The sequence below is a fragment of the Haemorhous mexicanus genome, chromosome 1 (assembly GCF_027477595.1).
Source record: "Haemorhous mexicanus isolate bHaeMex1 chromosome 1, bHaeMex1.pri, whole genome shotgun sequence".
NCBI classification, from domain to species: Eukaryota; Metazoa; Chordata; class Aves; order Passeriformes; family Fringillidae; genus Haemorhous; species Haemorhous mexicanus.
The window spans coordinates 39,433,604-39,456,852 of record NC_082341.1 but is presented as its reverse complement, the minus strand read 5'-3'; the positions used below and the strand labels follow the sequence as shown (position 1 = coordinate 39,456,852).

Below are 23,249 nucleotides of genomic sequence, written 5' to 3'. Positions count from 1 at the left end.
ATTTCTTTTCCTTTTTTTCCCTCTTCTTACTGTGAGGGTGGTCACACCTGGAACAGGTTACTGACAGAGGTTGTGGCATCTCCATCCAAGTCTGGTGGACATAGCTCTGAGCAACATGCTTGAGCATGGCAGTGGACTAAGCAAACTCCAGAGATTCTTTCCAGCCTCAGCCATTCCATGATTACTTCCAATCAAGTTAAACAGAACAGCTGAAAGATCTACAGCTCAAGAAGAAAATACTCAAAAGCAGCAGAACTTAAGACAGAGGTAATTCTAGGCTTTGCAGCATAATGCTTAAATCCTACAGATGCACATTTTTCTTTCCTCTTTATGTTACATATGACTGTACAACCTGTGTGGTCTGTAAAGAAGAGATGCCATTCATGGGGTTCTTCACTTGCAACACAGAGTTAGTTATAAACAAATAGGCCAAAACAGAACTTGGCTGTAGATGTTTTCTATCACTCAGATTTTATGAAATATCTTACCATTGAGTATAGTTTCCACTACAACTACAGTAAGTAAGCAGATCCAATTACAGATATTCTCTTTTAAAAACACTATTTGAAAGGAACATGGTGTAAAGCATTAATTGAAATGATGTTCATTTCCTCAAGAACAGTGCTTCCCGAGAAATGGTTATATTAGCCAACTAACATTGAAGAGACACAATTACTGTGTTGCTCTGTGACTCTAAATCAAAATAGTATTCTTCTTTTTTAACTCACACCAGCATCCAAAAGCAAAGGACCAAAACTGCAAATGTTTATTCATTTTTGTAACTGAAGTCAACAAATTGAATTACTGAATTGACAGCATGACAATATCCCCCGTAAATATGCATAAACTTATCTATAAACTCTTGAAAGGAGAAGTTTTTTAAATGACAACAAGTTACATGCAGTCAATTTATTTAGGTAAATAAATTCCTAAGAACCTAATGGACCAATTAAGTGATTAACTGAATTCAATACATAAAACATCACCTTGGGTGCCTACTCTCATACAAACTGTTTTAAAAACACTGCTCTTAAAGAAACCAAACAAACAGAGAGAAAAAAGAAGTTTGAGCCTTTTTTTAAAATGCTTTTGAGCATCAAAATGACACTCAAGCTGGCAAGAAAACAAGGGGAAACTTTCATTCTGTTTTCTATACACAAATTACAGAAGATAATCCTCAAAGTGTAGCTAGAAAGCTTCAAAATTAAACAAGCCCACGGAACAAGCTTTCTAAAATTCCAACTTTTGTTATTAATTTTAAGATGTCAGTCAAGCAGATTGTAATAGGAAATATATTTTTCCATCCTTCATTTACAATACTCTCTTAGAACATCTGAGGCCAATTCACAACCCTCTACAGGGAGATGACATTTGCCTAGAGAAAAAAACCCAACTCCGCAGGAACAAGCCACCAAGGTTTTCCCTGAAGCTTCCTGTTGGGATCTGTAGCCTTAAAAGGAAAAAAGACTTTTTTTATGTTGGTCCTCAGCTTGACAAACAAAGAGCCCTTGGGTGTGCTTGGTATCTGTCACTGCATTTGCTCAGGGATTCTGTGTGGCTTTCTCTTGCTATCTTCCAGCAGATCCAGCATGGCTGTTTTCATCTCCTGGCATCATTCAAACACTCTATCAGGCTATTTGCTTAACCCAGAAATCCCAGAGCCCCCCAGGAGTCCGAGCTCTGAAGGAAAGTTCAAGCACCAGAAGGCACTGCAGAAGCAAGGCACACCACCTCTGCCCAACGCTTCTACAGGTCCAGGTAATCTGGAGGTGAGAAGGGGGGCACCTCTGCTTGACCAGACTTTTTCCAAAGCCACCGAGGGAGTCATCCATGAGGATAACCTCCACACATTAGCAAAGGACCTACAGGATCATGCAGTTCCTGCCTTGGGAAAAAAAAATCAACTACCACCTGAATTTTCAAGTTCACAGTAACAGAAATACCTTTAAAATTCGTGCAGTAATAGCACTGATAGCAGACAAATTCCTCTTAAACCTGAACAATTTGGTTTTACACTTCAAAACAACAAGTTTTACACTGAAGAGAAGCTCCCTTAGGTACTAAGCCAAATAAAAAGGAGCCCACCACATACTTGCCCACAGTCATTAATTTTGAGCACTGAAACCCACTGCTCACTGCTTTTCTCGTGGTGGAAAAGGGCCATGCAGAGGAAATTCAAATGCCCATGTAATTCATAAAAATACCATATAATATGGTATATTTGAGCATGGCTACATAAAGTAAGCAAGATTAAACAGTATGGCAAAGAGAAGAAGAGAAGTACAAACATATTTTCCCTTATAACACCAAACGGAAGTCACATTCATTTAAGCAAATATTTTTCTATAGTGATAGAAGCCAAATACGTGGGGTAAACTGCTGTACTTTTTTTTCTGTTTGCTTCATATAAAATCACACCGAAAATTTGTGTTCACATAACACTAACAACAAAATGCTCTTTGCTATTTTACAAGCTGTTTGTAATGAACATTTTAGCTGTCTCAAAAGGTGAAGAATAAATCAGCCAAACTCTTTATATCCATGTCCTATGAGGATACCCATTCTCATTGTAAAAACAAATTTCACTAGCCTTAGTCAGCAAGCTGCAGTGGTATGCACCAAAACTATGACACTCACCAAAAACTTAGAGACTTGGTAACTGGTAGCAAGATACAACACAATACGCCCACTGAAAACTACCCAAATTTCCCAAACGGCCTTTGAATATTTTTCCTTTTTGAACAAGAACTTGATGGGTCACATTATATCTGTGCACATTATTTTCTCCTTCTTCCCTGAATTCTAAACATTTTTCTTACATTTACTTCTTCTGAGATTCAGTAGTGACAGTTTCTTCTTTACACTCCTACATATATTTTGCACAAGCTGTTAAACAGAATTAGTCCATGCTCCTCTTTCACATTTTTCCTGTGCTCTGAAGGAACCTAATTCACAGACTTTCGAGAAATCCCAGCTTTGACCCTTACCACCTAGCCACTAACTTGTGCAAACATGGTTTGCCAGGCTGAAGAAAGATCTTGTGGACTGTAGTCATGCAGACCCTCCAAACGGCCACAAGAAACATTTACCAGGTGAAAACAGGTCCCAGGTGGCTGGCAGCAAAGGGGTAGGAACACAGCATTTGGAAGACAAGTTGAACATGCTGAGTGTAAACTCTATGCTGTCTTTAGCTACCATGACACCCCTTAGAAACAGATAACCCCCAAAACATTGCCTGCTATCCTTTCACAGTCTGCATTCTGCACGTACAATAACCCAGGTTAGTTCTAAAGGATACCATCAGCAAGAGGGCTGGCTGGGACTTGTACTTAAAAACAGAAAGAGATTATTCATTTACCTTGAGCATAAAGGTACTCACTCCTCAAATTTCATGACAAGTCTTTACTGCAAATTTCCCCTTATCATTTAAAATCAGCATGAGCAAGTTAGAATCACCTAGAGAACTGAAGCCTTGTGGTCTTCACAAACCTAGCAAAACAGAAAGATTGATGTAAGCGAATTCCCTCCACCTCCTCAAAATTACACCCTGATAATTCTTTCAGTTGGAGTTCGCTAACTATCTTTTGGCTGGAAACAAGAACAACCAGTTTTGTGGTAACAATCACTAGCCATAATGTTTGATTTTTTAAAAATAAAAATAAAAATACCAGAAGAGATACTAGAAAGAAAACAAAGTGAAGTAGTAATGTAAAACTGTCAGATTCTGGGAGATTAAATAATTCATGTCCGAACATCCTTCCTTCACCATGTGGTAGGACCACATGGCAGCAGGAACAAAATCATCATGTGCAGTATCTGAAGCCCGTGCCACAAAACAGAAAAAAAAAGGTGGATAATAAAGAATAAACCTATTATGCAAGTGCTGATACGTTTAAATCTGGAGGAACACTAGCACTTCCTGCAGAGCTTTCTGCCAAGCACAGAATCCTTGGGGAAAATGGCTTAATCCCCAGCAATGACGCAGTGTGAGAAGCCTATCTGGGACACACTTAATGCCGTCCTCCACATGGAGGGTGCACTTCCAGGAATAAAGAGTTAGTCACTATGTCTACCTCCACCACCCATGCCCTCATCTTTTGCATATCCTGCTCTGCAGAGACAGGCATTCACACCTACAGGATGCTGCTAAGTCACGCAGGGACACGGCATGCAGGGAACTGCTCTTCTAAAGAAAATGCCTGCAAATACAATGGACATTGCACTAAGATTTCTTCTTTCACATGGATTCCCACAGGTGGTTTTGCTACACCCTGTTCCTGAATGGAAGCACCACTCTCCTTCTGCACACCTTCTCATGAAGGTTAGAAAGGGGTGAAGAGCATCTTCTGGCATATACTAAGACTCAAGGGAGTCATACGAACAGACAAATAATTAAAATGGTTTAAAATCACAGACTCATTGAAATTAGAAAAGACCTCTAAGATCATTGAGTCCAACCATTAACCTGGCCACATCCATGTCCATCACTAGAGCATGTCCACAAGTGCCACATGCACACGCCTTTTGAATGCTTCCAGAGATGGCGATTCCACCACTTCCCTGGCAGCCCATTCCAATGCCTTCACTTCAGTGAAGAACATTTTCCTAATATCCAGTCTAAACCTCCCCTGGTGCAATAAGGCCATCTTCTCTGGTCCTGTCACTTGCTACCTGGGAGAAAACAAGGAATCCCTTAGGTATAGATTCATCTCCGAGTTATAGGAAACCCTTTTTTTTCCATTATTTTTCCCTTAAGTTTCTCTGTGGAATTGTGATTTATGCTGAATGCTGTAAACATTTCTTTTTAGCTCACTTCCAAAGCTCATCTCAGAGTGGGATAAGATCACATGCAGCAATCCCATGAAGCAAAGGAATGAGTCATTGGTCTGAAAGTTAAGGAACAGACAAAATTGTAGATTCAGACCAAGGTAAGCATAGTAATGAATGAAACACCAGTTCTAAATTACATCTCTGGAGAGAGCAGTCTAGAACAGCAACTCATAAATAGACCTACCTAACACAGCATTAAAAAGTATATATAGGGTCACCAGTGGGATACTTCAGATAAAAACTCCATGGAATTCAAGGCAGGGGGAAAATCTCCCTGAAAAATGCTTGAAACAGCTGAAGAAATTCACTTACAGCAGCAAACGCTTCAGTAACTAAGTTGGTCAAGTTTGTGTCCTATGTTTTTACAGGCAGACATGAAGACTATGGACTATGAAAATGTCATTTTTAAACAAAGTAAATAATTTAATTTCCAGTGAACCCCATTAATTTTAGTTCTACTAAAAGCAGTATAATTTTTCACAAAGAAGAAAAAAAAGGCAATAGTGCAAATGCTCTCTCATTTTGAGTACAAGTGGCTTCTTCTTTGACTAAACAAAGAGCACTCAAAAAATGAGAGTATGTCTCATGAACCACACTGACAAAAAAGGTTCAAAATCTGTTTATGTGATTTTGCTGGTCTATATGCAAGTAATCTAGGTAATAATCTTAGACTTCTACCACAGCAACTGAGAGCAAAGCATGTCCCCAGAGATCTACAGCCTGATTAGTGATGGTAAGCTGAGATAGCACAGCCCCAGCTGCTCAATATTACACAAAAAAAATAAGAGGTGGGCAGGTTCAGAGAAAGCTGCACATATTGGTTTCAGTCCTATTAACAATTTACCCCTACTATCTCACTCACCCACTCCCTCTTCACCAAAGCATGAAATGACAGTTGCTTAGATTTAAGCTGTTCAATATTCAGTTTACTGTCATCACAGATTACAAAATAAATTGACAAAATGCCACAATTCCACACAGCAATTCCCAAATATCATGCTAGCCCTGTGAATCTTCAGATGTTTTGCTCTCCTGAAGTCTTCTGCTGTGTCTCCACTTAACCAGCCACAGCACTGAGCTGCAGCCACAGCTCCTTCTCCTTCTCTGCTCCAATGCTGCACTGAGGATAACTGAGGGTGCAATACACATGAGGGGGATTTTCCCCCCCAATCCTTCACCTGCCACCTGCACCTGAGCATTGCATCCCATAAATTTCCCTTTAGTTACTGCATGCTACAGAGATCATAGCTACCATCTTCAGGGAACCTTATCCACATCCAGTACATGACTGCCTGAGCTAGTTTAGCCCTCAATGAGAGAAGGAAAAGAGAGTGGGAAGAAGGAGAGCCTGGGAATAAGGCCTTCAGTTCAGCTCTTCATGAAACTTCCCCACACAGAGACTCTGCTGACTCAGGTGCACCATTCACAAGTTTAAATTGTGGTGGTTCTCTTCCCACTAACACTTCAGCTCAGCCATGCTGCAACATCCTGCACACTGACTGTATCATCCGGGCACAGTGAACATGCTCCAAGTGTCCGGCTGAGAAGGGTGAGGACTTCATCAAGGAAAGTAGTACCAAAAATGTATTAAGTGGTAAAAACAGGGCAGTGCCATTTAAAAACTTCCAACATATACCAGAATGTCCCAAGGATGGAATTGTACTAAATTTTATATTGATAAATCCAAACACATGATTCAACAGCTTAATAAGTTGATAATTTTGAAGATTATAAAGACTACATCCCTTCTTCTCCAATCTGGACCTGCTTCTTCACTTACTGATTTTTTAAGGAAGCTCGGCTTCCATCTCTATTTCATGGCTTCTAATTAGCTCATTTCTCATTTTAAGCATTTACAGCCTGGGAGTTGAAAAAGCAACGGGATATGTGACAAGCAGAAGGAACAAAAATTGGCTGTGCAGGATAACCACTCCAGGAGCTGGACTGCCTAACCTGCAGGCAGGATGGAAAGCAGCTTGGGAATGTCTCCTTCCTGTTCATGAAAACACAAGGGGCTGTGACTTCCCACCAGACTGCAGCTGCATCACACCTACCACGCAGTGACTCAGAGCACCCCTGCCACATACACAATTAAGTTCTGTCAAGGCACCACTGACCACCTCTAGTGCACAGCACATGGCACGCTTTAATTTAGCATTAGCAAAATACCAACAGCCCCTGGAGAGACTTGGATTTAATTCTACTTCAAAAATATGTTCACTGTACTAGAAGCAAAGTAGCACCAATGAATAATAATTACTAACTGTCAACTCTTTGAACATTTTCATACCTATACTGAAAGTCTTGGAAAGGATGGCTCCTCTCTCCCAACATGAATGCCAGAAACAGTATTTTTTCTGAAAAGGAAGACCACACCAGATTGCAGATGTTAACTCTACATTTCTTTTCTAAACAGTCCAGATCCTGAAAGCAGAAGAAACAAGAATACAGTATGTAAAACTGCAGCTCAAATGTTTTCAGCAGCCCAGCAAAATCCTATTGCACACATTTTTGTGAGTTAAGAAACAGATCTGCTGCGAGGCACAGCATGTATTTCATGGCAACAGTACAGACTCATGTTACTGCTTCCTGGGAAGCCACTGCTATGTAAAAGGATATGACTGGCTTCACAGGTCAAGGTAAAATTTACTGTCCTGGAACAGACTGAAAATGGAAAACAGGCGTAGCAGTAGAAACACACAGAGAGCTATCAGAAGGGGTTGAGGAGCAGGACACATCAACACAAATTTATACAATTTAAATACCATAGGTGATGCTTTTCTTCTCCACTTGACAACTTCACTTTTTGCTTTCCATTTTCCTTGCTTTTCAGCCCTTTGGAAACCTCACTCACAAGGGAGAAGATGTCACATTTCCCCTGGAACAAAATTGGCTTATGACACATTGTATAATTCCAAAAATACATCACGCATTAATTTGACATACTCCTGTCATCAAGACCCTAATTTCTAATATCTTCTTTCCCAGATAATATTAGAAAATTCCTCTGCCTCAGCTACCTAACTTGTAACACTTTAGGAGGCAAAGAATCTTCTTCATCCCGAGGTCCTTCACCTGGAAAATTCACAAACCTCCGGGGAAGGTCTGCTTGAATCTCTTCTTGAACATACAATGTTCTCACCCTAGCGAGCAACTGCTGGTGAGCTGCTTTTCTCACTCAACACTTTGTATTTTAATTCCTATATTTCTTTCACTAATTTCCCCCCTCTGCTTCTGTGCATTAATTTCCCCCCCTACTCTTTGTTCCTACCCACTCTTTCACTTTGTTTTGCTCTCCAGATCTGTGTGCCCCTCCTTACCACCAGACTTACCATGCATGCTACAGGTTATCTTGAATTCTTCAAAGGAGTACAGTCATGATTTCTGTGCCATACCCCTACAAGCTTGGGAGTGTGTCTGGCAACTGTTCAAACAGTTCAGGTAGAACCCTAAAATTTAAGTGGGACATTTTCTGTAAAATAGATGTGCTTCTGCTACATAAACTTTATGCCCTCCTAACATCTCTAGAATTACAGCTGCTTTACTCTTGATTGTAAAAAGGCAGGAACAGAGAGGGACAGGATATATACACATGCAGAAATGCTTTATAATGTCTTCTGATGGACAATTAACTGTAGCCTGTGAGTCAGAAAACTGTAAGATATCCACCTCTCACAATTTTGCGACCTTTCTGGTTAGGAGTTATTCACCAGCTCAGGTAAGTTGCCATTCCATCTTCACAATAGACCTCACCTGGTTAAATACTGCATATCTCTTGCAGATAGCAGAGTAATTACATGCACGCACAAATCAGATGACTTAGTGCTATGTGTTTTTCACAGAATGTCCAAAAGTCCCATTCCCTGGTTTCAGAGTTTGATGATAAACAATGTGAGTGGGCTGCAAAAACCAGAGATCCACCCCAAACTGTAAACTGATGTTGCTGACATCAAACTTGTCTCTCTAAATCAGCCCTAAATTAAAATATAAAAAGGATACTTCACAGAGATAATAAATACTGATAACTATTTTTCACAGCCTTCAATGCACACTCATTTGCACTTGTGAAAGACAATTACTCTGACTTTAAGCATCACCAAACCAAAACAGTAAATGTGATGTACCCACATACTCCCTCTGCACTGCTCTCTGTGACTGCAGAGAGTCTGGGAGAAATTGAAACCAATATTGATAAATTAAAGAGTTCCTTTCTGTGTCCTATCCCACTGTTTTTTGTTTAATTGCTACTTTGTCTCATCATCAAAATCTGAGTACCATTTACTGTCACAAAGCTGTCCTGCACATAAAGGAAAAGCAAAGTTCTTATTTTTGAACTAAATTCCTTAGGTGGGAACATTGCCCAAGCAAAAGCAGCCTGGCTGGGCTGTGTAAGAAGGTAGGAGGCAGGGGATAACAATCTTAATATTTTTGGATGCAAGTTTAGGAAAGAGAAAGCAAAGACAGATGCCGTTAGCTGCAGAGGACACCTGAGAAGTCGCTCCACAGCACTCCACACATGAGCCAAGGCTGATCTTACTTTTCCTTCCCACATACCTGGGCAAGCAGCCCAGCTAAAAGCACACAGCACCAGCAAGGAGACTCTGCTCTGAATGCGCTCTTTCTAACACATACGTTAGCCAATTTGACCAAAAACACCCGAAAATTCTGCCCAGAACCAAAAAAACCCACCCAACCAGAGCCAAAGCACCACTGCCAAGCTGGAGAAAATGACCCTGGCTTGGGGAGCAGCTCTGGCAGAAGCAGAGGGGGGAAGACTGGAAGATATGTCTTCTTCTGTTTAAACATACTCTTAGTCATGTCTTTATCAGTAACTATTGTTTTTCTGCCAAGTTTGCATAATCCTTTGCACAACAAGGTATGTTTAGCACATGATCTTATAAAAATACCTTTTTAAAAAAGAAACTATTTCTGCAGCTATGAAATCTAAAAGCTTTCAGATTACACATTTTACCCTGGCCTACTTCATTACACACCTCGTGTGCAAACTTATTACAGGAAAACGTTACCTAATTAAATTTATTATGCTTTGTGGGGCTGTTTTGTTAACTTAGTTAATTAAAAACTTCTCAATTTATGTAATTTATCATGGCATGACCATTGTTAATGAAGCTCACAAAAGATACTGTTGGATAAATTCATGCAAAGGAGATGAAGCAGAGCAGAATGAAGGATTATGTTCTCAGACTTGCGAAGCAAAGAAGCCTGAAATAAATGGAAGTTGTGAGTGTTTGGAGCAGACAGTGCATTTATTGTAATTATTTCAGGCTGCATGCTGATTGGAAAAGATTAACATAAATAGGAGCTGCTATTGCAGATGTTTCTATTCTTGCTAGGAAATCCCTTGAATATAGGAAGCACAGAACAAAAATGTGAAGATGCTGTACTACAGAAATGTAACTTTTTTTCTATTATTTTTTCTGTTCTGGACATACCAGAAGAAATATAAATAACGCTGTTAATCCTTAAGGACTTGAAGGAAAAACATCACTTTTCTCTGCTAACATGCTAAAACCTCCAGATGTCAGCTGACTGCCAGCAATGAACGCTTTGTACATTCCCTCCTCCCTTCCAGAAGTGCCCTTATACTGCCTGGCACCCAGGTCACCTCCAGAGGCTACATGGCCTGCAGCTACGACCATAGGCAGTGAAATAAAATCCACAGCAATTAACAGCATTTAAGATCCTTGTTCCTCCGTTCACCGCAGCAAATTGGATACATAAATAATTCACATGTAATTCTGATATTTCCGACTTCCTTTCTATATTAACCAATGGCAAAATTTCCATTCAGTCTGGAAAAAAATACACAGAACTCTTCTTTTGAAAATTTTCCACAATTTAGAAGTAGATAAAAATACTCAATGACAGTCCTGGAGGTGTGTATAATACCTTTCATCCTATCTTCTGCTTACCTTCCTCACATCTCATAATTTGTTTCCTTGTCTCCCAAGGAAGAGATCTTGGGATCTTGTCTCCCAAGCATCCCGAGAAACAGAAACCAAGAATTAAAGAAAATTACTCAGGGCAGGACCTTTTTAACTGCAACTTCAATCTGCTCAGGTCACTGCAACACTTTTAAAAAGAAGTATTATACAATTATTCAAGCTCTTTGGTTATTTGTAGACCAGCTGCATAAGTATCCTCCACACTGGCAAAGATCAGCATGAGTCAGATGCTGGGTCAGTACAGTATCTGCCTGAACATTATTTCCTGCAGTTCTGCACTAAACATGAAGCAAAAGGATCATATGGGCCCACCCATACACCAAGGTACTTCTCCTTTACACCTTGTTTCACAGTCACAGGGCACTCAGCTACACCACCACAGGCCAGTACCCAGAGCTTCCGCAGAGCCAGAAGACCAAAGGGGCTCCTCAGACCTGTACTTCCTCCATACTGGATGATGCCAGGAACGTGTCAGACCTAAACACAGTTTTCCTGGCCCAGAAGAAACATCCTCTGCTGCCTGGGACTCGCTCTTGTGCAAGATCAGGGTCCATCAAGATACCCCAGAGTGCTGGACACCACTGCTGCCACCCCTGCTAGCAGATGGCCCTGGCTCTTTCCCAAAGGAGATCAGGCTGTGGAGGAGGATGGTTGCATGGTGACCAGTGGCTTGAATGCTGCCAGAAACCAGAACCCCACTGAGCATGTTATTCTCACAGCACAGACACTGCCGAGGCACCCAGTTATGACAGTTTCAGTGACAAACCCCACTGACAGCACTGCACTCCCATACTCCAAATCTGTCCCTCTTTTTCAATGTTATGAAACAGTATCATCGACTGCAGCTCAGGTGCAGCTTTAAAGTAAAATGTACTAGAACAAAAACAACAGCCCTGTCTAACATTTACAGAGTGACTTTCAGCGGAGTGGATCCCGTGGGATTTCTTAAGCCTTTCCAAGCCAACCGTGTAATGCCACAGGTTTTCACAAGTGTAGCTAAGGGCAGACTTTGGGTGTCCATACATACGACTTCTTCGATTCACTGCCAGCTGGAAGGGATCAAACACTGACAGAACACAGAAGCAGTTCTATGTAACCACACTGCAGAGGAATGAAAGCATGGCCAGTGGCAGAGGGAATTCACCACAACTGCTGGGCTTTGGAAAAGGAGAGGGGAAGGAGGGGAAAAATGCTGTTTCCTCAACACAGTAGGGTGGCAACAGAAATCTACCCTATTTGCAGGGGGGAGCGAGGGATTTATGGGCACAATTACATATTCTGCAAATTGCTTCCAAAGGACTGCCCTTGAATGACTGAAGTGAGATCCAAATCTCCTCAGACTAACTACCTTACAGGGCTCAGCAGGAATGAATTTTATGACTGTCACTTCTATCATTTTGAGCAGAATCTTGTTTTAGTAGTCTGTCAGATGACAAGGGTAGATATGAATTCAATAGATGACACTAAAGTCCCAGAAACAGTTATTTCAAGTATTTTTATATTGCAAGTTAGGAACAATACCTCACTTCCCATCTGGAAATATGCTCTGTTCAAATCAATACAAATAACATCCATTCTCAAGGTGTTTTCATTATGATTTTGCATAAGCCTGTAAAAAATTGAGACAGCATGCACATTATGGACATAAATCTATTATGCCTTACACCCACATAAATCAAAGCAATTCCACCAAGCTCAGACACAGGTTTACCTGAAATCTTTAAATATGAGTGATTTTCAAGCAAAATAAGAAAAATAAATCCACAATACTGATGCTTCCAAACTAAATACCAATTTAATCACAACCTCTGTACAACCCCAGTCTCAGGTCTGAACCTAGGCACATTCCTGTACTTTTTTCTTCTCAAAAAATCCAGCTTCTTCCCCAGCAGGCACAGACACCAGCTCCAGCAAGGGTACAGGAAGGGTAGCTCCAGGCACCCGCACTGAAAGACTTTTGCTGCCCTGTTTCATGCAACCCTTAGCCCACATAAAGGGTCAAGCTGGTGCCTTGGAAGAGTCCTCTGTAGCTGACACCTCAAAGAGAGGGTAAACAGCTTTTTGTGAGAGCAGCAGCAGTGAAAGGAGAAGACAGCAGGATAAAAAAGAAAGCTCTAGAAAGTTTAGGGACTGTAAAGATTCTCATTAGTATCAAAATACTTTGAAGGAAAATGACACAAAATTTACTTTTTATTAACTTACTACAGGTCTCTGTTATAATAAAACATCTTTCCCCCCCCCCTTTCATTGGGAAACACAGAGATTTTTTTACTTGTTTAAGCATTTTGAAGACTCTTCTGCCACCTGAGAACACTTTACCTTCTTATTTAGAAGGACCAGTTTCCCCTGAGAAAGAAAAAGAACTATTCACCTCCCATTTCAGACCTCCTAAGCCTCTTCAAGAAGTTTTTTTCTTTGTTGTACCAACATCTTTCCTGGACTTTGTTCTTTAAACATCACTTAGGTCAAGAGGAAAACTAGAACAAGGTTTTAAAAGTACTGGGGAAGCAAAACAAAACAGAGGAGTAATGCCTGGCAAGTTAGAAAATATTACAAACCCATATTGCAAAAGTCATGTGGGGACTCCCTTCCACCCAGTGCTGAGAACGCTGAAATCTCATCTATCCATTTCACCCTACACCATGCCACTCATTAGGGAAAATGAATTGAGCCCTTTTGCTCAGTAAGGTTTTGGAACAGCCTTCCTGTAGCCCTCAATGACAACCTTGAAGGCCTCATGTAAACAACAGCAACTAAAACCACTGTCTGCTTACACTGATAATACTCATGTGAACAGTCAAACTGGTGTTTTAGAGTGCAGTAAGAGTAACTGAAAAACTTGCCGTCATTCCTTTTTCACCCTGGACCAGCCACCCATCCTATACAGAAACTCCACTTTTGTAGAAAAGCTCAGCTCTTGAACAAACTTTGAAGGGATGCCCATCACTGCTGACAGCTGTGAGGGCAGAGACAGAGCTCCTGTCTGAGATGCCTCCTCCCTGGATGCATTAGGAGCTCCGTGACTTGGCCTTTGCACCAGGGCTCATGTCTTAGCCTTGAAAAATCCTCATGACCTGTCCAGAACACTCATCTTCTCAGGGCCCAGCAAGATGCCTCCATTGGGGCTGCCAAGAAAGCAGCCGTAGGCTTAGCAAGGACATGCTGTAGTATTCGTGGTGTGTTTTATCTTTTACCTCTCACCTGAAGTACAAACCTTAAAGGAAACGTTTCTGCAGGTGCTGATTACTCTGCCTTTCATCTCTTCAGATGAGCCTCCTTACATGGGTATTTTATCTGGTACATCCCTGCCAGCTCTTTACAGAAATCACTTCCCTCTAATTCTATTTTCCCTAAATCCTGACACGCAAACCCAAGCTGAAGAACACCAACCCCGTCACATCTGATGAATTAGTAATGACAGCAGCCGGTGCTTTTGCTTAGTCTGTTTGGGTTTTTTTTTTCTGTAGGGTCAAAGAAATCAAGTTCACCCTTCAAATGAACCAAGGGTCAAACCCCTAATGAAAAATTAAAGGCCTTCACCATTATGGGGAGCTAAGCACAGCCCAGTGTTTTCTTTGCTTGTTGCCGCAACCACCAAATAGCAATGTTCTCCTTATGGCATCCGAGGAATACAGGTTTCTCTCTAACCTGAAGGAGTAAAGGCAATGGCACAGGAAACAGGTTTCAGTAAGTTTACACAGATGGGCTTTTTTTTTTTCCCATGCTGGTGTGAAAATGTTGAGAAGAATGTAATTTTTTATATTGCATTTGTTTTGTAAGTGAAGACACAGATCACTTGCTTTTAATTTCCTTTTTCCAGGTTCATCCTTTATTTAGTAGGAACTATAAAAATTCATTTGAAAAAGTAATATATTCAAGACTAATAAAGTTCAAGTGCAAAATATTTTTAGAGGCAGCTTAGGTACAACTATTAAGTTGTCAAATAAAACCATCTAGTCTAAATTATACCGGAAAAGGGTCAAAGTTTATGGCTAATTTCTCAGATTGAAACTGTTTCCAAGAGCAACACTTCCATGCCAAATGCTGCTAGGTAATTCCAAGAACAGTCAGGTGTATGAGTGAAAATAGTGGATCTGAGTAATATCAATGTTAGCAAGAAGATCACCTCTCACCAATCTCCAATTTCCATGACCACAAACTTTCCACCTCTGCAGTCAGGCTACCTCTGCATCAACTGACCACAACAAGCTCAGTATCTGTAATTAAAAACAAACATGGCTGTTTTTTTTCCTAGATGGGAATACTGATGTGCACTTCCCCGATAGCTGATCCTTAAAAATTCAATCTTTCTCTGTCAGCTGTGGTATTTAAAAGTCACTGAAATGTTACCCTGTCAGTGTCCTTTACCTGCAAGTGGCTGGTCCAAAAAGCAGAAACAAGGTGGGAAGGGCCGAGACCAAATGCTTTTAAAGTCACATGAGCTCCTCATACACACATCACATCTACATTTACAAAAATGTCAATTTTACTTCAATACTGATATTTAATAAATTCAACAGTCAAACCCCTAGCCTTACATACGTTTAGAAGAAAGGTAACAAAATATCTTTAAAAATAATCTGAGGAAACTGTGGAGGCATAGGAAATGGAGGAGGCTACTTGGAGCAGCCAAGTGAATGGAAAACCACGTGAGGTCACAGAATCAGCCCCCAGCCCACCAATGCTTTCCATTAATGAAGAACTGCTCTGCAAGCCTGATAATATTTTTAGTCTCCCTTCGCAAATGCCCAAGCATTTACTCGGTATTCAAAGCTGCACTCCACAGCTTCAAGAATCAGAATTTAAAACTAGCAGTCTCAGCTCACTGATAGAATATTGCTGCAATGAAACAACACACTAACTCCAGTCAACAAGACTCCTTTTGGGACCCCACAGAACACCTGCTCTGCAAGCCCACAGCAAGGGGAAAATAAAGGACCTGTGCAACCTCACTCGCTTTACATTATTCTAATGATTTCCCAGTTAATTCAAACGTCCATAAGCTTTTAAAATCAATTTACTTATCATCAAAGCACTGCCTGCCAAGTCATGCATGCACAGTGAAAAAAAAAACCACTAAGATGACAGTGCATGGAGCTGACACTGCATAGAGATTGTTTCTCTAAGGGAAGTTCTTTGGAGAACGGTCAGGGTCTGTAAAAGTATGTTTGTGGTGATACAGTCACAGAAAGTCCAGATTGGAATGTACTTTTATACAAACTAATCCTGAAAGGAATGTAAAACATATTTTATTGCATCTGACCTGTGGTCAGATTTTACCTCAAGAAAGAACCCTAGCATGACAGCTTTTTACAAAAATAAATACACATCCATGAGCTGAAATCAGTGACAAAGGTGTAATAGCAAATATCCCTTAGGGCAAGCTTGTGAGAAAGGGCTGTTCTCAGAAAACAAAGCCTGAATACAAGAGGGTACATCAATTATTGCTGCACAATCCAGACTGAAAAAACAGCACACAGCTGATAAGACCATAGTTGTTCACATGGCATAACAATGGGAAGGGCTGAGATGGCATCAGACAACACAACAGCATGCATTTCCATTTTTAACAGATTCATGCAATTTTTTTTCTTTTTTTGCCCACAACCAAGGGAAGCTGCAATGCTACTGACACTGCACTGACTGTTGCTTTTCAATGTGTTGAAAAAAATCTACTACAATTAAGTAATTGGTTGGCCTCTGTCCATTTCATTCCAACAATGCTGCCTCGCCTCACACTTGTTTAAAGAATAGAGAAAAAATTGTTGAAAATGTGGCAGATAGTGGGAAAAAAAAAACTGTTAAGCTTGACTTGTTCAAATTAGGTGGTATTTGTACAGATGGAGCACCTGCCATGACTGGCAAGAAAAACAGTCCTGTCGCTTTGCAAGAAACATTTTTGGATCGAAAGTTATTGAAATACCATTTGTATCCATCAGGATTGTTTCCTGAGCCAAAGATTTAGGTTTCTTGCATGTCTAAATCTTGTCAAGTCCTACTCTAGCAAAATAAGTATTTATAGAATCACGGAATCATTTAGGTTAGAAAAGATCTTTGAGTCCAACTGTTAACTCAGCGCTGCCAAGTCCACCACTAAACCATGTCCCTAAGTGCCTTATCTATACATCTTCCAAACACCTACAAGGATGGTGACTCAAACACCTGTTCCAATGCTTGATAACCCTTTCTGTCAAAAAATTATTCCTAACACCTACTATGCATCAGAGATGCCAATAAGTATACTAAGTAATTGATGAAAATGATGAGCAGAATACAGATTAAATGTTTTCTGTCAAAGGGCAAAACCTGTGCAAGACTCTGGAAAGAGAAAATGACCAATACATTTTCTGAACAGAAATTGTTAACCTTTCAATGACAACAGTCTTGCTCATAACTAAGAAGGGATCACAAATCCAGTGTAGAAGGACATGACATGTCAGCTCTGCAGCCTCAAAACACACAGAAAAAGAAAGGACTACCTGGATTGCATGCTGTCATCCATGTGCTGCTTTTCAGTCAAAGCTGAGATGTTCTTATTTTTTTGAATTGTGTGCTTTGGTTATATGCAGCGTGTTAGAAGTGACAACTAAAGGTCTAAGAAATCTGAAGTCTGAGGAGTTATTTCACTCTAAGTTAGAAGAGCCTAGAAACCAAAATTTCCCACTTGTATCTCATTTTATAACATGATATAGACCATTCCTTTGCAAAAGGTTTCAGTTTGAAATATCTCAGCTTTGAAAAATAGATGCCCTTGCAGCAGCAGAGTAAAAATTGGTACTCCCACCTGAAGAACAGGACCAGGAACAGCCAGAAAACAACAAAGCTGAAAGTGAGTACTTAGAAGCAGATCTGCTCCGATATAAGCCTTCCCTTTTAGTGCTTGTGCAAATTGGGACTGACACACATTCATAAACAGTAATATTCTATTAAAAACTTTGTTAAAAATAGACTATTTAAAAGTCACCAATTCTCATCTCAATGACTTGGTGTCAACAAAGCTGAAAACAAGGGCAAAAAGGATGTTTAGAAACACAATCATACTATTTGAAGGTTGCAATGGCAGAATTAGCCTGTTAACTTCATTTTAGGAGAAAAGAACTAAGGGTCACTCTTTTGACATTTATAACAAAAATTACATTTAATAAAATGTAAGAATCAAGATAAATTTTAAAGACCATCTGCAGCACATCTAGGGAAAAAAACCAACAAAACCAAACCCAGCTCTAGCAAGATTTACTATAAAGACTGACCCCTGGATTTACCAACTTCCAGCCTTGCAAACAGTCTCCTGCTGTTGAGGACCTTCCCTCTTCTGCAACTCCTATTGATTCCACAATTTTTGCTCCTGGCAAACTCCATTTTTTTTTTTTTTTTAATAGATGGTGGTAATTATAACAGACTATCAACATTTCCAAATAAATCTTCGGCATGAAAAAAAGCATTGCAGAAGTATTTTTACAAGTGTAAGAAAAGGCCTTCTGGGGTTTTTTGCCTTTTCCTTTTCTTTTATAAAAGAGTGTATGGAAAGCAATATGCAAAAACTGCTATGTGAAGAATTAAAAATAAAAATAATTGAAATGGAAGTCTAAAGAGATTGTGCCTATTTTCATTTTCAAACACAGACCAGAAACAGGTTAAAAAGTCAAGAATTAAAACACCAGTAAAAGAAATTTATTTTGGTTTTAATGCTGATAAGATGAAGTTTCATCACTAAGATATAAAACCACCATTACTTGCTTAACCATATATGACCTAACAAGCAACTTCATACAAAATTTTTCTTGCAGCTCCTTTTTTAAAGAGGAAGAAGCCTTTGTCTCTGCTTTTAAAGGTGAGGGAATATTGGCAGGAACTCAACACTGTTGACCCAGTGCTTTTCCTTTTCTTTTAATTGCAATGCCTTTACAATGGCAAGCACCATGGATTTATTTCCACATCCAAAGGCTTCACGCTTTTGCTGCAAATTATTCACAAGGACACAAAAAAATGTATACTTTGTAAGCATTACAAGAATATTTTGCATGAAGCAAATCACACCAAAACAATACACACTTGAAATCCACATGAGGCATAAAGCCTTCACATACTTTTCATGTGTCCCACTAACTCCCAATGCAAACATTTGTAAGGAAATGCTGAATACTTATGATATTTACATACAACGTATCTTCAGTGAGTACAGTTGCGAAAGTGTGTAACCCAATTTTGGGAAACTGCAAAAAATACTCTGTTTAAAATCAATGCTATTGTTTGGTGGAGGAAGCAACTTTGACAGAAGTAAATGACAGCACCATTACAACTAACAACATCCACAAAGTAAGCCTCTTAAGAGAGCCCGACACCTAAGACATGCCATCTTTAAAAGCACATGCCCTATTAACTGAGGTCATGCATCCAGAGGGTGAAGTGGGAACATGAAGTGACCCCCCCCCAGGAGGACACTGTATACTAAACTTCCACAATTTGAGTGAAATACTGGCTGTTATGCAAGCACCACAATATAGAGGTAATATTTTCCAGCTGAAAACTCCACAGAAATCTTAAGTCCATCCCCTGACCCTTTGGTCCCCTCCCGTCCACCTTCTATTTTCTTTAAGCATTGTTTCCCATTCCTAACCTTTTAAAATTCTGTTCATCTCTCCTTTTACTGTCACTTGAGAACTCGACTTCTCATTTATTGTTCCTTAAATAATTAAATAGTGTCCATTTGCTTTCCTGCTTCCAGGCCAGAGTAGCATCCCATTTATGTATTGTCACTCACTTCTATCCCTTTTCATTTTTCCTTATTAGCGTATCTTTAAAGTACTATTTGGCAAGCAGAGGTTAACTTTTTTCCTTCTTCTCAAAGGATAAGTTAGCAGCTTTATGAAACTGCTATTAATGAAGTGCCAAATTAATTTAAAACACACACTCGCTAGCTGAAAAGCAGAGGTAAACCTTAATCAAGTACATCAAGATCTGTAGTGGTAATTTTCATCTCTGTTTAAGTAAAAAGTCCAATTATCCAGATCAATGTATCTCTGAAAAGGCTTTTTACCAGTCCCATTTCCTCAAGAGGCATTCTTTATCACCTTTCTGTCAGTGGAACTGAGATACAAAAAGCCAAATTCAATTCCTCAGCAAGGCTTCTAGTCCCACTGAAACCAACCTACACATCTTTTCTGAAGGCCCATGGCAGGGCCATGACAAATCCATGGCACAGCATGGAGCCGAGCCAGAGGGCTACGGTACAGCCCAGATCACCTCAACTTCAAGAGTCAAACTACTCAGATCAGCCACTACTTTCTCCCTCCTGTCATCTACTTCTCCCCTGTTTTGTGGGCATCAGGCCTTCTTCATCTATTCCCATTTGTCTACATCTCTTTTTTTCATCACTACAAAAGTTCATACTCTCCAGAGAAAGAAACACCATTTCAATTCAGCAACCATTGCCTTTTCCTCGCTGATGGAAAACAGAACTCAGGAGCAGGGACGATCCTTATGAAAAGGACTTCCCCACGTCCACTGCAGAAGTCAGTCAGAAATATGTCTGTTTTTTAAAAAGATCTGCTTGGTGAAGGAACTCAGTGGAGCCGAGAGAGAGAAATAAAAGGTGCTTTGTTGTTTGGTAACACTAAGCGTTGTGTTTGCATTTCCAAGCTCAAAGTAAGCATGTAAAGCAAAGCCAGTGCTGGATACAGGTGCTGATGGGGATAAGCAGTGCAGGTCATCAGTGGCAAGTACAGACAAAGGCACCAGTCACCCACAGACATCTCCATGAAGCAGGATCATGCATCTTTAAGCACTGTGAACTTATGACATCCTCCTCCACAGCAAATTCTACAGCAACTGTTTATCTGATGCTCTGATGAAGCGGTGAGTAAAACCAATACCACACCACACTCCTTTTCCCCCTGGGATGCACCCACAAGTCTGCTGTGCATCCAGACTAACAAACCACGCCAGAATGACAGAAGCATAGAAACTACTTATGAAAAGAGCTGGACTGAAACTAGAAGCAGAGATTAAATTCACCAAAACATCTCTAAATTTGATGCTGCTTCACCCACAGCACATTGGATTTAAGAGCAAAAGATATACCTTGTTCATTCATGTATTCACAGGCTGTAATCCCTTTAAAAATACTTATTGAAGGTGCTGAGAAATTCCTAAATCCTTTCTGCTTGTACTTTCAATAGACATACTGGCATTTGATCCATACCAGTACTGAAGTGCCCTATCAAAATTGCACTTTCTAGAGGTTACTTTTAGTAAATAAAATACCAACTTAAAAATGTGTGGCCAAACAAGCCAAGGTAAATGCTACATATTCTGTGAATTCAAATAATTTATTCTTGGCTCAAAATACCATTATTTTAAAATAAGGTTCTGTTTAACATTATTAAAAGTTTCTAAATTGTTTCACAAGAGTTTTCTCTAAGCTTATGAACAAAGCTTACTGAATGAGGCAAAATCAGGGGCATTATTTTGCTAGCCACAGAACACTAATTTAATTTGCATTCTCTAATGAGCGCTGATCCAAGGACCAGGCATGCAGATGACAACAAGGACAGTAGCTACATGCAAATCCTGTAAGTCATTACAAATGCAGTATTCCACTCTGAGAGGAAGTACCTTCCTTAGTTCATCTTCTGATTAACTGAAGTGGCAACAAGAAATATTTCTACCCATATTCCTTCTTGTTTAAATCATCCACTTCATTAAAAAGTTTAAAATCTTCCTGCCAGTGAGCCATGTATCCCTTGTGCTACTCACATAAATATTCCTAGTGAAGTGACAGGAAATATCCTTAAAAACAAGACTCAGAAGCACCTTATTATTTAACTGAACATCTAAAGGTGCTTTTGAAATGAAGCAATACATTTTTTCTCTGGCTTTAGACACTTGAGTTAGCACTTCTGAATACAGCTGAATTTTATAAATTCCAGTTCTCCTGCTGGGAGGATATTTCTTGAGCTGACATATCATGCACTTGCTCTGTTACTCTAGTTACTCTAATGCTGTTTCAGCGTGAGCAGGAAGAATTTCCTACCTCCCAAAAGATTTGAAATATAGGTCTATAAAGCACATGGAAAAGACAAATCACACCTGTACCCTTAAGTGTTGCTATTCCATTTATACATGGCAAAACTCTCATGGACTTTATTAGCTCAGGACTGGATCCAGAGCACATACTTATATGCCTATTAAATGATACTTCTCTTTCAATTAATCTCACATTTGAGGCAAAGCACATTGATTCTTGATAGTTGCAGGTACAATCCTTATTCACTCAGGCCCTGATGTCCAAGACACTCAGCAGTTTCAACCCGCCCTAAGGCAACTGGAAACTACAATCACACAGGAGCTCCTTTCGGCTGGACTGAAGTCAGCACAAATTTTACAGCAAACCTCAGAGGATGGCAAGATCAGGGTTCAGTGACCCAGCCAGCAATAGCTGAATAAATGCAAGAGATCTGGACTTAACCTCACACTCCTCTTGCCAAAGTCCAAATCATCTCATTAGCGCCAATGGGCACAACCCTACACGGTGCTGCATGCTGGAACTCTCTGACCACAGGCCTGATCCTGCTATCTTGAGCAATCAGATTACCTACAGAAATGATCCCACAGAAATCCAGGCAACTTGCACAAGCAAGGGCTGCTGCAATCACAGTTATAATTAATTCTGAGCAATTTTACCATTTAGAAACTAAACTAGAAAATTAGACTCTGAACGTAGCAATTTTACTATTTAGAAACTAAACTAGAAAATTAGACTCTGAACGTAGCAAAGGCTTTGCAAATTAAGTTCATTCTACAGCTTATTTTCCTTCCCTTTAAACCAAACTAGGAGCTTACACTTTTAAATTAAATTACTAAGAATAATATCAGTAGGTAAGCCATATGAACACTGTGGTGCTCTATATCAAAGCCTTCAAACTACCACTTTCAGCAGGGCGTGACACACACCTTCCAGTTTAAACCTACAAATTATTAGACAGGTTACTGTAAGAAGAAATTTTTGACAGGTCTTTTCAACATTCAGAAAAGGCTACCCCAGACAGAGTTTTCAGCTTGAGGAAAGCTTGTTTTCCTTTCCTAACCAAATCAGTAACATTTTCTCATGACTATTATATTTTAATTAATTCCAATAATCTCAAAAGCTTTAGCTTCGTCTGTCATTTTCATATCTATGTAAATACCTCTAGAATTACTTCTTTGAGGAGAGCACTAAATGTTGCTTGCCTGGTTCTCATTCTGACTCTTTAGGTGGTTGGTCTATTTATGCTTTTCAAGTTGTTTGGCTGTTTTCATTCTGTAATTACACTATTTCTGCTGTCTAGGGACAATCAGAAAGACGGGATGATAACCTGCAGCCTTAATCACTTTCACATTTCCTAACCGATACTGTAAAATCTCCTAATTGTTGAAGGCAGAAGCTAAGACGGAAAGAAGAATTCTCGTTGGCAC

At 39.9% G+C, this 23,249-nt stretch overlaps 1 protein-coding gene across 2 annotated transcripts in view; it reads right to left on the bottom strand.

Moving 5' to 3' along the window:
- LRRC3B (leucine rich repeat containing 3B) overlaps positions 1–23,249 on the bottom strand; it is a 44,587-nt gene that overhangs the window by 20,110 nt on the left and 1,228 nt on the right. The window contains exons 1-3 of one of the 2 annotated variants that reach the window (XM_059846529.1): positions 8,163–8,531; positions 7,596–7,708; positions 7,121–7,254 (exon numbers count right to left, since the gene is read on the bottom strand). The exons of the other annotated variant lie outside the window; for it this stretch is intronic. The gene's annotated coding sequence lies outside the window, so the exon portion shown is untranslated. Of the gene's footprint in view, positions 1–7,120; positions 7,255–7,595; positions 7,709–8,162; positions 8,532–23,249 lie in introns of those variants that run through there. 2 annotated transcript variants of the gene reach the window in all.